Source organism: Ambystoma mexicanum, chromosome 1q, assembly GCF_040938575.1.
Source record: "Ambystoma mexicanum isolate Mex_15411 chromosome 1q, UKY_AmexF1_1, whole genome shotgun sequence".
NCBI classification, from domain to species: Eukaryota; Metazoa; Chordata; class Amphibia; order Caudata; family Ambystomatidae; genus Ambystoma; species Ambystoma mexicanum.
The window spans coordinates 695,804,352-695,819,782 of NC_090922.1; the positions used below are offsets into that span (position 1 = coordinate 695,804,352).

Genomic DNA, 15,431 nt, shown 5'->3' on the forward strand with positions numbered 1-15,431 from the left:
AGTGCTGGTGGACTATTTGTGTACAGTGCTGGGGTTAGTGTGTCTGTACAGTACAGTACAGTACAATGCAGTGCTGGAGACAATGCACGTGGTGGTGAGGGTGACTTGTGTGTATAGTGTAATACTGGGCTCAGTAGGTGAGCATGTGTGCAGTGCATGAGGCTGTGTATGGGGGTGCAGTGCTGGAGGCAGTATGTGCAAGGCAGGTTTGCACCTGTGAGTCTGCATTCATTGTGGGGATGGTGTGAGTACAGGGCAGGATGAGATGTGTGAAAAGCAGGGTTTGGGTTGTGTATATTCTGCAGTGAAGTAGGTGGTGTGAGTGCAGAACAGTATGGGTGTGCAGTGCAGTGGGGTGGTGTGTATGCACTGTGCAGGAGGTGCAGATGTGCCGTGGAGTAGGGTGTATATGGAGTGCAGGTTGTGTGGATGTGCAGTGCAGTGGGTTGGTGTATAGACAGTGCTGGGGTGGTTTGTATGTGTGTATGGCTAGGGGCGTTTGTTAGTTGGTGTTGGTGCTTGTCAATGTGCAGTGCTATGAACTCCCTGTGCAGTTCTGGCTTCCTTATTGCCTAAGCGCAAAGGGAGCAAAAGGTGTGTCTGCTTAATGCTGTATAATTAAAGGAGATCCTTAATGGTGAACACACCTCAGAACACATTTCTTTTCAATTTACCTAAAACATGAAAATTCCTTTCTCATACTTTTTAAAGAAGGTCCGCTTTGCCAAAATTCAGCAAAATTAAAAAATTCAATTATGAACGTTCAAAATATTACATTGTTTTTGCCCTTCCTGGCACAATCTTGCAGCTTCTCAGTACTCTTGTAACCAACAAATGTTTCCAAGAGCCACACAATCGCAATTATTTCATTACTTTCAGTAGGATGAAAGTCTGAGTTGGCTCTGATGGAACGTGGCTGGTGAATCATCAACATTAGCCAGTTTACCACCTGCATTATGTCAATTTAATAAATGGGCAGCAAAAGTGTACAACCATCCACATATTTATTGATTGTATTTACATTTCTTGATGAGCAAAGCAGTAAAGCTGTGTTCTGTACAATTTGGGTCAATGTGCAGGCGAGTCTGGGGTAGAGGCGGCTGAAGATGTGTCAGGACTGATGGGGAGTTTCAGTATGATTTTGGAAGGCCCCCTCCTTGCCTTACAGCTGAGAAAAAAAGATGTGCAACTGGGGTGTTTAAATAATAATTAAGTCAAAAGATTGCAACAAGGTGGTTAATAGCTGTGTATTATCACAGTAAAGGCAGCCAGCAGGGGGTGTAACATAAAGGGCCAGCCTCACCAAATAAATGTTGCCAGAAGAGAGGAGATTCGCAAGTCCTCACGTGCAACAAAATAAAGTAGAAGCACAATTTCCCCCTTTGCGCATTTGCACAAATAATGGGGCATTTCAGGGCATTTAAAAGTGCATCCCGAATCAACAAATTTGGTGAATCTTTAAATGTGCTGAAATGAGGGTCGGCCAGCTTTGCCTTTTGAAACAGGTGCATGCGGAGGCAAAAATTATGACAGGGCCATTTCCTACCCTCTCATGATTTATTTAAGAGTGACAACCTCAGATTAAACTGCGGCTGTCACACTTGTCCTTTCATTTGCCAAACAAGAATGGGAGTGTTTTTCCTCAGGCGGTTCACCAAGACTGGCATTTGGGCATGAGCGTAAATGAAAGGAGCACATTCTCTGCTCTCCTTTCATGTGCGCTATTTTTTGAGAATCTGACCCTAAATGTACCCTGAAAAGCTATTAATTGATAATTGACAGCAGGAAGCTAATGTCAAGGAAACCTGAATAAAAGAGCAATCATATGCTAAGAACGTTGCCAGACACGTCCAGAAGAAGGTGATGGCCTGCAATGCATGCTGTGTGCACTTATAATGTCCCAAATTAAAGGAATTTGTTTCTGTATAATAAGAATTCCAACACATGGCCAATGATCAGGCCCCCAGATCTCTGGAGCCCATTCAACTGAAAACATTTAAAGGGCCTGCTGCTGTTCCTGCTCTGGGGTGAGTGGCAAAGTCAGCGAGCAGAAGCTCTCTTCCAGGGGCAAGCAAGTAAGGTGAATAAAATGGGACCAAGAAGGAGCTTATCCAGGGTTTGGGACTGGGGACTGGAAAGCTCCTTCAGTTGAAAGGCAGTTCTGGGTTCTGGAACAGCTGCTCACTTTATCTAAGACTCCTCTTGTCCAGGTGGGGAATTAGAGGTTTTTGCTTAATCGTCTTTATTGTATCTGTTCTTTCATTCTGTACCTAGGCTATGGCTGTTTTGTGATTTGTAGAAAAAGATTGACCATTTAACCTAGCCCTTCCAACCCAAATGGTAAAGAAAAGCACCCCCCTCCTCTTAACAATGTGTCTTCCAGTGGCAATTGTCACGTCTTCTCTCTGTGGCAAACTGTGAAATATCAGTTTTGCAACAGATTGCTGGCCAGGCCCACAGAACGTGCCCTCTTCGTTTAAACAGTGACATTTTTGTATCATGCAGGTACAAAAGCACATGTCTCCACTCCAAGCCATCACTCACAAAAAAATCAAAAGGACAGCAGTTCTCACCTTGATAAGTCTAAATAGAGCAATTTAAATGTAAATGATGGAAAGGTCCATCTGAAATCATTTGGCGCTCCAAAAATGCCCCCGGCTGTGCTTTTGCTGTGGGGGAGGGTGAGAAGGGGGTGAAAGGCTATTATTTCCTTTCAAGACATTTTAAAATGACAGCATTTGTATTTATACAAAGAAAATATGAATTAGTGACTTTTGGGCTTAACGCTGGAATCTTTTAACTGTCTACAGATTGTCTTTGATTTCTCAGATTTGCCCTCCAGCCTCTGACAGGAAGTCGGGAGATGGTGCGATGCATCCAGCAGTGCACCCACTCACCCTCTACTCTACCAGGACAATGACCTCAATGGACAATTCAGAGGATGGAAAGCACTGTCTGTTTACATTTTGAGCACTTGGAAAAAGAAATGCAAGTTTCTAAAAAGACAGCCATGCTTCCCAATTGGAAAAATAAACAGCCTATCTTTTCAATTGCTCCAGATTGTGGGGGGTGGTACATCATATTGTATTCCCCCGGCTTAAAATTGTGAGGGAGAGTTATCACCCCTGTTTCCGACGCCCACATTGTGGTTTCATCTGCAGTTATTTCTTGGGGTTCCCACAGAAAGCTGCCCTGCAAGTTTGATTTCTCTCCTCACAGTCATGTGCTGTAGCAGGTAGACAGCTACGGATCCTCTGTGCAGGGCTGATTTCTCCCACAGCTCTGGTGCAAGAGTTCTCAAAGCGTTTGGTCTCTGCAACCTGTGCATGGGTGCCTTTGATGGGATGAGTGAGAGTGCAGGATCCAGTTCTCGTGCTACTTGGGAAAAGGCAAAGGATTTCAGGCAGATTTATTGCAAAGTTTGAAAGATTATTTAGGTTCCTCTCAGGAAGGGTCAAACATCATAAAGCTTTGCCCATTTTCTTCAATTTTTAAGGCTTCTTTTGGAGTTTCTTGGAAATAGGATTTCTTTTCTGCTTTTTGCAACAAAAAAAGTTTGTGTTTTTAGTTCAGTTTGTAAAACATCACAAATGTTTGAGCTTTGATACCTTTTATTGGACTAAAAAAAATGTTTTGCCACCTGATGAAGAAGTTCCTTTTGACTTTGAAAGCTAATGTATTATTCCATCGCAGCATTATATGTTCAGTTTATCCAATCAAAGGCATCAAAATCCAAACTTTTGTGTACACAAGAAAAGAGCATGAAATGCCCACAAACTTACCGAGCATCCTAAATAATATGTGTTAATGGAACTAGGGCTAACTGATAGGAGTCTTAATCAGGCACCTCCTGCCTTCCATTCATGATGGAATGAGGTAGCTAAATGAGTGTGGGAGATATGATCGAGGACACTGACAGATCAGGCTCACATGAGTTCCCATGCGGTAAATGCAACAGTCATCGTTCCACATCATACATGTCAGCCATCTTTAAACAGATGCATAAATGAACCAGGATTCGGGGCGGGTTGGCCCACTGTAGCAGTACATTTTTTCCAGTGAAGTTAAAGGATCCAATGCAGCAACAATATGATTTGGAAATTAATCAAATTTCTGTTGGCTTAAGGTATTAGTCTCACAGCGGAAACAGTAGTGAAATCCCACTAAGTATGCAGCAAATGCATTATTAACTGAGAGGCTAGGGAGGGCTTCCAAATGTTCAGGATCAGTATCAGTATTGATTTCAATACACATAAGTAAGGATGGTAGAGAACTACCCAATCCAATATGGCTGTGCCTGTTATTTTTGCTGAGATTTCATAGTGAGCGGATGACTCTGTGGTTGTCTTTCATTGTGCAGACACAATTATCAGGTGATTGCCAAGGGTGGATATGGACAATGGTAAATGCATAGCAATCTGCACTTCACAAGTTTGATTCACAAGCAGCAAGGCCAATTTAGCTTTTCATATTCCCGAGATTAAGAAATGAGAGGTAATAATAACACCCATTATTGGAGAGCTTAGAAGCTGGAGGAGTCTGGTATCAAGCACGATGTAAGAACACAGTATCATTAAATATTATTATTATTATTATTATTATTATTATTAGAGGTATGTAAGACAATTCTATACATTGTTAACAGGGGATTAAGTGCCATTTTTGACAGTGGTATCGAGTTGACTGTAAGTCAATGACCTCTCTGCTAAAGGTCCCACATCACCATACCAAGTGTGCCTTGCGTGTACTATGCACCAGAAAGTGGAGCAACTATTTGACATTCCTGAAAGATGCATCCCCTTGGATGCGAACGCTATGCAGGATATACACTCCAGTCAGGGTGCAAAGTCATCATGCAATGCACCAATCAGACCCGCTTCATGCTTCGTCAGTCTGCTGGACTTCGGAGTGCCTTTGAGACTGGTATACATTGGGTCTGTGCGAGAGCAAGCATTCTCTAGCCGGCTCTAAACATCCAGGCGATAGTAAAGGTGGAGGAATAATGTGTTGGATGCCTAATCCTACAACGCTGGCTTCATAAATCCATTCATAGTATTTGACGGAGCTCAAATCGTACCTGGGGCAGGGGAGGGTGAGCTTCCAAAGAGCTGCATCTTTCCTCGATAGTTGCCAGCAATAGTGAAGTGAGTGCTGCTGTAGAACATTTTACATATCATCTTTTCCTTTATTGATGATGCCATCTTCGATAATAGCACGAAAATAAAGACAGGGGCATGCCATTCCCGTAATACATGTAGATGTTCGCTTCCAGTATTCTGTACTTATTCAGAGAGGCCTTGCATGATACTGGACTGAGAGCAATTGGGCTGGCCTCCACACTGGAGGCCCGCCTTTGAATAGGGACAGAGTGCCCACCACAATGAAGACGGCGGCATCACTAACCTATCTATGCTATTTATCTCACATGTGGAGATTGCCTTGGCAGGTGGCTTTGTCTTTAGGGGCATGGAGATCGTTAGGTACAAAATGCATGATGGGTCAATTGACAAACGTCACGACGCCCCCACCCCTCTTTACCCCAACAACGGACCCCTCCAAACCTTGCTCGGCTCCTGCTACCAGCCTGTACCTACTGTCATTGTCGTTTTGCAATGAGACTAGATATGGCACAGCACTATTCTAAGCAACTGTGTGTATGTGTGCAGAAGACCTCACGTGAGAACAACATAGAGGTTGTGGAGGAAATATCACGCAGTGTGAAACTCAGAGCTGCCTACTCATCAGTGCCTTCAGGCCCAGGCGTGGGCCAGGCTCAGTGGTGCCAATGCCCACCTAGGTACAGAAGCAGTTCACCTCGCCAGCTGTGGACCATCTGAGTCCTTCCAAGTATTTACTATTTGAAGTTTTGCTAACAATAGGGTGTGATCCACAAATCTATTCACCTGTTTCTCAGATTTGCACTGGCATGCAGGGACCACTGGCAAGTAGTCGGGTCCAATTCGATGCCCACACCTTGCTAGAGGCAACCCACATCAACCCACTGCCATGTCATGTGGCAGAAAGCGGCTCACCGTCGGCCCCATCTATACAATGTTTTGGTCTTTTAAATGTTGCTTTTGTGTAGCCTCATTGGCTAAGGTCACATTGATATGCCAGACAGATGAAAATGCATAGCCATCAGTTCTCTGAGTATGAGAAGTTACCAAAGAAACATAGAGAGCAAAAGAAATTGGGTAAATCTTACTGAAATCAATATGAGGAAGCAGTTGCTAAGCAACAGGAAGCCTGTGACACGAGATGGCCTAATCATGGACCTCAGGCAATGACACTCAGAGTTGACAAGTTCAGGACACCCGTCTGTATCACTCAAAGGATCTGACAATGAAACATTACAGGATACTTGTGAAAGTGACAGGTTTGCTAAACGGCACAAATGCATGTGGTTTTTCTCCAAACTCTAAAAACTTGTGGTCGCCGTTTCCTCGTTTTATCAGGGCGATGATTCATTTCTGAAAGGTGGCGTTCCGCTAGGCTGATGGAGAAATCGATGCAACAAGACCAGCAGTGACAAGTAGAGACCAAGCATGTTCTTCAAATACAATTGAGAGAACATTCCTACCCCCTGTGGAACATGACATTACATGCCAATAGGAAATCTACTTTTCATGCTAAACGAACGTTGAAATTGCTGTCAAGGAAATATTACAGTTGCCACAGGAGTCTCAACTGGGCTTTTAGCTGGAGAAAGTGGATGAGGGTCCTTCCGTAATTTCTGATTGTCATCGATCCCTCCGCTACAATTGACACTACAGACCAAGAGAGACTGATTAAGAGGCATATGGTTCGGGCAGCTCCTCGGATCAGTGGCTGCATTGGATCTTGTATTTTCCTCCAGACATCTATCAGCATGTCTCGGAGACAATCATTTGCTTAAAAGATGGGCCTGCAACCTTTGGCTCTCCCTTTGTTTTGGACAACAATTCCCATCAGTACTAGACAGCAGCTTGTCTCAACCTCCTAAATAATCAGAAAATCAGGCACCTCCTTCCTTTCAACATCACCCAGCGTCTCTTAACAGTTCGTCAGTGAAACAACTTTTATTTGGTATACAACCTTCAAGTACAAAAATAGAACACATGAGAAAAATTCACTTCATTATAATTTCCAACAAAAGCAACACATTTTAAAAACCTGTAACAAATTTCACATCAGTAAGAACGGGGCAACAGACAATATAGAATAATATACTATAAGACATTACATAAAAGCCAGATAAATTACACAATTGAGCAGAGTACATAGCAGTTAGCGAGGAGAGCCTTGCTCGCAGTCTCACTAAAAGAATGGTTACTGAGTAATAAAAGAGGTAGGACCCTTAGCATAGGCTCAACTTAGTACTATGCATCATCCTTGTCCACACCTATGGCCCTTTTCCTTAGCATCCAGTCTCTGGAATGGTAATGCGTAAAAACAGCATGCAGTTCCAGAGAATAAATTAGATAATTCATAGCTTGATTGGTTGTGCGAACTCCAACCAGTCCAATAATCGGTTTCAAGTAACATCTTCTCAATTTGATGGTCATGGCACATATCAGAAAGAAATGAATCACAGTTTCACTTTCTGCCACACACAGAGGACATTCGCCATTACCCATATTACTTCAAGATCTTGTAAAGGATGCTAGGGGCAAGGTCCGCAGACTAATGCAGACAGTGACCTTTCAAAAGGTGGCACAATTGTATCTAGGTAAGTTTGAAATCTGGGTTTCGTTTTGTAAGAAAGATATACTGGTCCTAGTTTCAATCTGGTCGCCTTCTCTATCAACAATTAATTTGTTTGGATATTAGCCTTTTTCTTTACATTTATGAAAGCCTGACCATCTAGGCTCTGAGGGTTTTCACAGAGAGTACCCTCCTCCAATATGGTGAGGGTGCTCTTTACAGATGAGACCCATCTTAGACTCTTTCAACCCTCCAAAGACAGGAGATGCGACAATGCATTGTGGTATTTTTCCAGGCCCTCAGTGCGTCGTAGCCTATTCCAGTATAAAGCTGGCCTCTGGGCAACAATCTCCCGTAACAGAAGTAACATGTTTTAAGAACTTGTGTTTTAAGAACTTGTGTTCTGAGATTTCGAGTATGTCAATACTCTCACAACCCTAGATTTCTGCACCATAAATTGATGCCGGGAGTGCCTGTTTTCTGTATAAATATAGGGCTGGGGAGATTACACCACTACCGGGTGGGTTAATAAACAACTTGGTTGCCGTGCTATATTTTCCCAGAGTAATATTTGATTGTGTAATGGGGGAAGACCAACCCCCATTCTCTTGGAATCTAACCCCCAAGTAATTAAAATAATGTACCTGTTCTACATTTTTTACATCTACTTTTATTTGCAGGGGACAATATGCAGAGTGCCGCAGCCAGAATACCATCACCATTATCTTTTCAGTATTTAATTTAAGATACAATTCATCACATTTTTTCTGAAAGACACTCAGAGAGACCCTCTGGCCTTGTGGGGAAGTGAAAAGAATGACAGCACTTGATGGCATTTTCCCAGAAAGTGCTATAGAGTTACCCACCTCTGCCTTACATTGTTCAGTTGGAATGGGGTCTGGCCCAGCTGCCTTCCCACCATTTTAGGTCCTTAGGGCCATCCCCACCTCTTGTGGTGTGAAAGCTAAATTCCTGCTGCCTAGTGCTGGCATCGCCCGTGTGACTCTCCCACCTGATGTTTCTTATTCAAGGCTAATATATAACTCGGAAAAGTGGGACCGCCGGGACTCACTTAGTATACAACAGTGTGCATCTGATCCCCGTTTAATTTCGAGTCAGGAATCATCTTTCAGAAAAGGGCAATGTGCCCGTCGTCAAGAGCTTTAGAAAGAGTTGAGCTTTAGAAAGAGTTGACCAATGATTTAGGGCATAATCTCTCTTTTTGGATGCTATCAGCTTTTGTACTCAGCCTTAACTAATCTAATGTTAACTTTATCCACATTAAGCCCATCTCTGACACAAGCCTCGACTTTCCGTTTTGCCACTCTACAGGCATCATCATACCAGCTATTTTTTGATGTTGCCCTTTTCTTTACTGTACTCGTTTCAAACAAAATATAGGGAATCAGGTTCCAGTTCAAACATTCAAACTCTCCTACATTCTCCAGGGCAGAGCTCCCCTCCCCACATATAACACCCAGGTTTGCCTGGGTTATGTCATATATACCTTGTTTTACTGAATGATCGATCATTTTAGTCCATTTGTGTGCCTTGCAGGCATGCCCTGAGATCGAAAATATTTGCAGGAATCGACACTGCCAAAAGCCCAGCCCGCAAAAAGCCAATGTCCCTAAAATTCTTAAGCTCAAATGGTTGTGGTCACATTTGAGACTCTCCAAGACCTCAAAGCTACCCACCCTTGCCCAGTCTTTGCCAGTAATCAATATATCACCCCACAATAGCCCTTGCTACCATCTCAGAGATTGCTTGGGAGATAAATACCCGAAGATGTGCTAGCAATTTTATTTAATAGGCTGATGAAGAAACCAAATTGCTTACTTGAGCTCTCATGTTCAGATTCTGATCTTATACGATCCTTAATATTTTCACTTTCTTATTTGTCATAATATCACACCCTGCTACTGAAAAGCAGATGTAGTCCTAACTTTCTTTTTTTATTCTCAGTCCCTACTACCATCAATTCTATTTTTTCTTTGTTAAATGCTAGAAGGTTACCTATCATCCATGTCTGTATGAGGTCATACACTTTGTGGATGGTTCTTTCATCTTCCAAATGTTTCCCATCTGTGTAATTAGTAAAAGCCATGCCATTTATTTCCAAGAGATTGAAAAAGGAAACCGTAACAACATCATATAAAGAAGGTGATCGACAAGCCCCCTCTGGCACACCATATGCTAAAAGCCGGAGTAAGGCTTTGGTATCCTTGCTGCAAACCCTGCACCACCTGTCACTCAAACAGCGTTGTCTGAGAAATGAGCCACCTCTTTCACCCTAGTTACCAGTAATGCATGATCCACCAGGTCAAAAGCTGCAGATAGATCCAGCAGCACAAGCAAATCAGTTTGACCTTTATCCATGGAATGTAAAAGTCTTGATTTCAAATCGAGCAGCGTTGTTTCCGTACCGTGTCCGTACCTGAAGTCAGACTGCCATTTATTTAAAATCATGTGTTCATTCAAATAAGCTGAGATTTGAATGTATGTCATGCGATCTAAAATGTTTAAAAGAAATGGTGTGTTAGTGATTGGCCGGTAATTAGCTGCCATACTCGGGCAGAGTCCCGGTTTCTTTAATAACGGTGCACTCCAAGCACTTTTAAGCCCAGCTGGCATGTGATTTTCAGCAAAGGATGCATTCACAAATTTGCACAGGGCACTGATCAAAGAGGAGTAGCAGGACTTCATAATCATTGCCGGGCAAGGATCCCCTTTGCAACTAGTGGGTTTGAGATGGTAAATAAGCTTGCCAATTCAGCTTCGGATAAAGCGGCACCGTTGAATTGAATGTCTAATGGTTTTTGTGCATGTGTCACCAAGTCATCAGTGTTAAAAGCCAAACCAATATTCATCCTTTTTGCCTCAATATCCTTTTTTAGCTCATCCAAATTCCCCTACATAGCATCTTGAATCAGTGTGCAGCTATCAGCATCTTTCACCAATATTTTTGAATTCTTCTGGTATATGTTTCTAATTCTCTCAATATTTTAAAGAGTTCTCTGGCCTCTGTTTGAAACTGAATTATCCTTTTGTTAAACATACTTTTCTTAGCTGCTATGACTGCTTTTTTAAATTCTTCACAGCCATTTTATATGCTTCTTTGCTGGGAGTATCCTGGGATGATCTCCAAGCATGGAAGTATTTGGTTTTGGTCGCTTTCAATTTCTGTAATTCTGGCGTAAACCAATCTTTGCCTTTTTTCTCAGCGGGCTGTTTAGTTTTAAAAGGCCCCAGGGTTTTTGTAGCTTCCTGCAAAGATGGCATATATCCTCAGCTGCCTCCGTAATAGTGATCTCATGAACCATAGGCCGTAGCACTACCTGCACTTGAAAAATGTCCAAGGTTGGTTGTCCTTAAACTATGTATGTACACTTATGTATTGTCCCTGGTGACTGTTCCATTTCCTCCCCTCCAAGCCATTACAAAAGTGGAAAGTCCATATGCAAATCAAGCTTGATCCCACCCGAAAAGGGGTAGTCCATGCCAAATTGCTAGGTCACCTCCCTAGAGACCACAAAGCATATCCAGACATGTTTCGGCATTGTTGAGCCTCAATAGTGAGGAGTAGCTTGGGTCTCTAACCCCAGCAGGCATGGGACCCACATCTGAGCATACCTGTCCCACTCCAGATGACTATAGCAAAACACAAGAGGTGATGGACCATGTCTGATTTGCATATGGTATTTCTCTTTTTGTAATGGCTTGACAGGCGAAGACCGATGGTCTGGAGGGATGCCCAGAGCAATGCCAGAGGTTAAGATTAATTCTAAACCTCCCAGCCATCACCTCTTTTGTTTGGCTGTACCTTGGACAGCAGCCACCTCACATGCACTAAAGCTGAGAGGGTGCCCTATTTACAATGGTCCTTAAAGGCTGTGCTTTTTCCCACAATAGTCATCTTAATGCAATGTCTGGTAACCTAGGAGGTTTCATGCATGAATGAATAGCCACTGGTCCGCCCCAATCGCAAAATACCAGCTGAAGACTGGGGAGCAAGCAACAGAATCATTCCCCACCACACTCCAAAAAACTATTCAGTTCACTAACTGTGACAAATCGACTACTGCCCTGCAGGAGTTCAAAGATGAGTAGAGGCTAAATTGCCCGCTCACACGTGTAAAAAAAATGAATAAAACAAACACTCCCTGGGCAGGGAATAAGGCACAAAAGCGCAGGCTGCGAGAGTTTTAAGGAAAGTTTATCTAGATCTCTGAGAGCGCTCTGACCACATCAAGGTTACAACACATTTATATAGTACATCTACATTTTTAACATATGATGCTACGTTGGACCAGGATTGGTCAGCCGTGGTGGTGACTTAGGTGTGGGCATCATCTCATCCTCCGGGTTGGTTGCTTGGTTGGCGGGAGAATTGATGTCAGACATTTGCGCTCCAGATGGGCGAAGGTCAGGTCGCTGTGAAACACGGTGGTCACTATCTAAGCTAAGAAAATACATTCTGAATAATGCATGCACTAAATAACAGTTGATCAAAAGACTCTCAGTAGTGTATCATGTCGTTATACAAATCACTCAAGGGTTTATACCATCTACACATTTGGGTTACACAGGTCAGGGTTTAAGGGCCTTGACCACTATAATACTGTCATTGAACTATAGGGTTAGTCTCACAAGAATCTCAGGTATGTGGCACTTGTTAGTATTGGGCACGATATACTGCACAGGGGTCTAATGTTAGTTGGGGGTCTGCTGGGTGGGTTTCATAGTATGGTTGACAGTCTGGCACATGAAAGGGATGCCTTGCAAGGACACAGGGTTAGAATGGCAATACGTTTCAGCTGGCGAGGGTAAGAGGGCAAGAACACTTTTGTGGAGATGGACGAGCCCCATGCTTGGCTCATGTTGGTTCACATGCAGGACAGTGATCTCAGAGGAAAAAGGATGTGTTACATTTATTATTTGTTGCAAGCAGCTCCGGCCTCAGCGTGAGAATGGAGCCGCAGAGTTTTCCAGTTGGAGTGGGGGCGAGGGTGGGGGCCATGTGCTCCGAGCTACAGCGGCGGGCAAAAAGGGAGAGATGCATTTTGTATTATCGCAGTGAGGACTAGTTACCAAGATGGAGTCGAAAGGGGGTACAGAAAAAAATGGATGCCCTGTGTCCTGCTCGGTGGTCCCATCTACGCGAATATAACCAAAAGTTAGTATCGCATAAGGGTGAGGGGCGTACCCACCACTAGAGGCACTTGGTCCAAGTTTTGTAATGAGAAGTGATGGTAGAGAGGGGCCCATTGGCCCCTCGCTCCCACACATTCCCCCCTTTCGTTACATCTAAAGTAACAAATACTTCTACTTTTTATTCTTCTCATTCTCCCTTCGGTAGTACTCTACCTCTGCCACCGCCTCGCCCCACGCGGGGGTACCTTTTATGGGCATCCAAACTCTGAAAACGCTTCTAAGGCTGTTGCCTCTTCTGGCATATTCATCTGGGGTACACATTAAGTAAATACCTCCATCCCCATCTAGATCTACCCATACTTCTTGGTACCATTGCAACTCTCTTGGTTCCTTTATCGTTGTGTATCATATCATAAATCATAAAGGTAAAACAGGCACAGTCAAGAGATATACCTCCTTTGGCTTGTGAGGTAATGTGTGGAGAGGGGAAGCAATACTCTCAAGAGGGGTGTGAATGTGATTCAGTAGCAGTTAAAACAGTGAAGTTGAACAGTCCAAAAGAAAGGATTGTGCAATCAAGGTTATATAAATATATGTATACACATTTATTGAACACACCATGTACAATAATGCCTAACTATAAAAACACTACACAAACCTCTCCTTCCCGCACCCCCCTTGCTGAGAAAGAACACTGAATATGTAAGATGCAGCACTTTGGGTAATGAAAAAAGGACATATTCTTGTTTTGAGAAAAGGCCTGGCCAGTCTCTAAGGCCCGAAGATGGACCAATGGGATAGTTAGCAGTCAATAATCCCTTTCTTGGTGGTCCAACAATGCTGTACCTAACTTATTGGTGCTGTGTGAGTGATTTGAAGATCGGGAGAGTGCAAAAAGCACCACCAGAGGGTCCTGGTGGTTCAAATGTGTTGATCAGTTCTTGAGACACAGCTCCAAGCAGTTCAGCAGTGAAAATACTTGGACACCAGCTGTCTTGACTCTCAGAGTGCTGCAAGTACCAATCCGGGGGCTCAGGGATGTGATGAGTCCTTTTCTCATGCTCCCAAACACAGGGGAGGCTGGCACACAACTGCAGGGGTCCTTCAACACAGCGAGGTCCTGCGTACCACTGTGGCTGGCAGAGAAGCAGGTCTGTTTCGAAAAGCAGCTTTACTCCCAGTGGTCCCTGGGGATGTTTAGGGGACAGAACTTACCTCTTCCTTGAGCCACCTGCATTCACCTTACAACTTGAGCCCTTTGGAAAGAATTGTTCTCCCATATGGGTCCAAAAAAAAGTCTATGGCTGAAGTACAGAAGATAATGCAAATAAGTGTTGGTCGAAATCCTAGTTTTTTGTTCATGTCATTTTGAATTTCTATGATGTGAGCGCTGTGTTTAGGACTACAAGTACCAGAATACAAAGTGATGCAAATCTAAGACTGCCTGAACAGCTTATCCCTGAAAAGTTAAGATCTTTATGAACTTGCCTACTAGTTGAAGAACTAAAAGGAACAACGGAAAAAGGCATGTAATAAAGTCACCTGCTTTTAGTAATTCTTAGAGATAGGCGTGCAGCTTTCTGTTACATTTGATGAGATGAATCCGGCGTTGAACAGAACAAATAAGTGGATTACGCTGCAAGGAAGCAACCCTCCCAGAAATGGAATAGATAGCTTTGAGGAGCTTAATTATATATGATTTCTTTGTTTTCTTGTATGCAGGTAAATATTGAGCAGCCAATTGTGGGCAGGGGAGCTGGGGAGCAGGGGTTGGATCTAAGATGCCAACGGATAGATAACAAATGCAGCTCAAAATAAACAGAGACAGAACGATAGCAAGCGATTGCAGCTCAGCCAGAATCTCTGCCGTGAGACTCATCTCCACAGGCGCACAATTACATGGGACACCATCCTCTCCTGGCCTAACGGAGATGGAGTCCACTCTCTAAAGAGCATAGCAGGACTCCAGCAAAAGGTACATAAATAAGACCTTTGACCCTACATCTCAGTTTATTTGCTAAGCAGAAGTCTCACTCCCTTTGCGTTGCCGTGAGTGCACAGCTTTTCCACCCATCACTTCATGAATATCTCATTAGTTGTCCCCTCTGTGCACGTATACTTGCACACGCTGTTGCTCCAGCTCAGAGGCTGGGAATAACATAGCTCCTTCTCCAGTCTGTATTCATTCATGCTCTGCTTAGCCCTCGCGGGGGAGGGGAGGACAGGGCGTGTATAAGAGTCTTCTTTCCTTTAACATGAGTAACACTGATGCAAATGCAGCAATGCTAGTGCATGGATGGGAATGCATAACGATGCAAAAGCGTCGAGGTAAACACGTTCTGCTTGTTTTCATTTGATGACCTTGAGCAGGCTTTGTGACGGCCCTGCCATTCAAGTTATGTTGGACTCAAATTACGCAAACCCTTAGAATTGTTCCACTCTTCTCTGACACCACCTCAAACACAAATCCAGTGGTCACATACAGGACAGCTTGCGACCCTGCCTGTTCAGACCCGTTGGGAGTGGGGCAGTTGGGGTGACACGTCAGTTATTCTAAAGCGTCATAACTTTCCCCGTGGTTTTTTAATCATTTT

The 15,431-nt window shown here is 43.6% G+C and overlaps 1 protein-coding gene across 1 annotated transcript in view; it reads right to left on the reverse strand.

The window, feature by feature from the left end:
* LOC138558241 (E-selectin-like) overlaps positions 1-15,431 on the reverse strand; it is a 405,907-nt gene that overhangs the window by 358,138 nt on the left and 32,338 nt on the right. The window lies entirely within an intron of this gene.